Source organism: Chrysochloris asiatica, unplaced genomic scaffold, assembly GCF_000296735.1.
Source record: "Chrysochloris asiatica unplaced genomic scaffold, ChrAsi1.0 scaffold00137, whole genome shotgun sequence".
NCBI lineage: Eukaryota > Metazoa > Chordata > Mammalia > Afrosoricida > Chrysochloridae > Chrysochloris > Chrysochloris asiatica.
This window is the reverse complement of record NW_006408655.1, coordinates 1,628,218-1,629,986: the sequence shown is the minus strand read 5'-3', so window position 1 is coordinate 1,629,986 and position 1,769 is coordinate 1,628,218. Positions and strand designations below refer to the sequence as shown.

At 37.6% G+C, this 1,769-nt stretch overlaps 1 protein-coding gene across 9 annotated transcripts in view; it reads right to left on the bottom strand.

The window, feature by feature from the left end:
• CACNB2 (calcium channel, voltage-dependent, beta 2 subunit) overlaps positions 1 to 1,769 on the bottom strand; it is a 494,901-nt gene that overhangs the window by 17,471 nt on the left and 475,661 nt on the right. The gene's annotated exons all lie outside the window — the stretch shown is intronic.

The window sequence follows — 1,769 nt, the reverse complement described above, 5'->3', positions numbered from 1 at the left end:
CCAACTGATCTTTGACAAAGGACCAAAATAAATTGAATGGGATGAGGACAGTTCCTTTAACTGATGGTGCTGGCAAAGCTGGAAATCAGTATTAAAAAGAATCAAACAAGACCTTTATCTCATACCATATATAAAAATCAACTCAACATGGATTAAAGATGTAAATGTGAATCCCAGAATTATAAACATCATCAATGAAAAAATAGGAACCAGTTTAAGGGTTCCAATAAAGGACACATATAGACTATAAAATATTGTTAGAATTGCAAAAATTAAAAGATGACAAAATAGATGATTGGAACATACTAAAAATTAGAAACTTACATGCATCAAAAGATTTCACCAAAAGAGTAAAAAGGGAGCCCACTGAATGGGGAAAAAAATATCTTTTTTTCAATGACATATCAGACAAGGGCCTAATTTCTAAAATCTATAGGAAACTACAACACCTCTACAAGAAAAAGACAACCCAATTAAAAAAATGGGCACAGGACATGAACAGACACTTCACCAAGGAACACATTGGGGCAGCCAACAAACATATAAATAAATGTTCACAATCATTAGTCATTAGAGAGATGAGAATCAAAATGAGATATCATCTCACACCAGCAGTAACAGCAGAGTTCAAAAAAGCAGAGGCCAATAAATGCTGGCAAGGATGTGGAGCGATTGGGACCCTCTTACATTGCTAGTGGGAATGTAAAATGGTTCAGCCACTCTATAAAATGGTATGGCACTTCCTCAGAAAGCTGGAAATAGAAATACCTTTTGATCCAGCAATTCCTCTACTAGGTATATATCCACAAGAAATACGAGCCATACACAAATAGATATATACACAACAAAGCTCATTGCTGCACTATTCACAACAGCAAACAGACAGAGACAGCCTAAGTGCCCATCAATGGAAGAATGGATAAACAAACTTTGGTACATACACACAATGGAATAATATACTACCTTGAATAGCAGTGAAGCTGTGAGCCACCACATAATGTGGATGCACCTTGAGGACATTATGCTGAATGAAATTAGTCCGACACAAAAGGGCAAATAATGCATAAGAACATTATTGTAAAAGCTTTAGAAAAGATACCCATACTACAAGGAAAAAAAAAAAAAGGTTACCAGGAGTGAGAAGGAGGGGAGGGTAGAGCACAGTTTAGGGGATAGTCACATCATAGCTTGGGAGTTGGGAGGGCAATATACAAGGAAAGGGAGGATAATACACAAAAAGGTGGGGGAGGGGGGAGAAAGTACAAAGAACAAGGTAGATAGGGAAACACATAGGTAATTTTGCATGGACTAAATCGGCCAGCGATAAATAGTGATATATATTCATTCAACCTTGGAACAGGAGTCTGGGATGCAAGGATCAAGACATAACCTGATTCGGGAAAAACTGGAAATAATGTTAAGATTTAACTGTCTTATTGATATTGATTCTCTTGCCTACCATTGTAAAATAGACACTTGAGTGGGATACAAAGGACTATTGGGAAACATGATTATAGAAAGCTTGTAAGCCCGTCTTCAGCCTATAACTGATTAGAATATTTAAAAGGGGTTCTAGAACTTGCCCAGTATAACAGGCTACTCGTGGAGTCACCTATGACTTGTTAGGTGCCATCAAGTCATAGGTGGAATCCTGCACCCCATTCAGAACCTTCTGAAGTGGGATATTTCCACTTGAAAGGACAAGCAGACCAGCCTGGAGCAGCTAGAGGAACTGAAAATACTTCTTGAAAGAAAGACCAGCAGAAAAA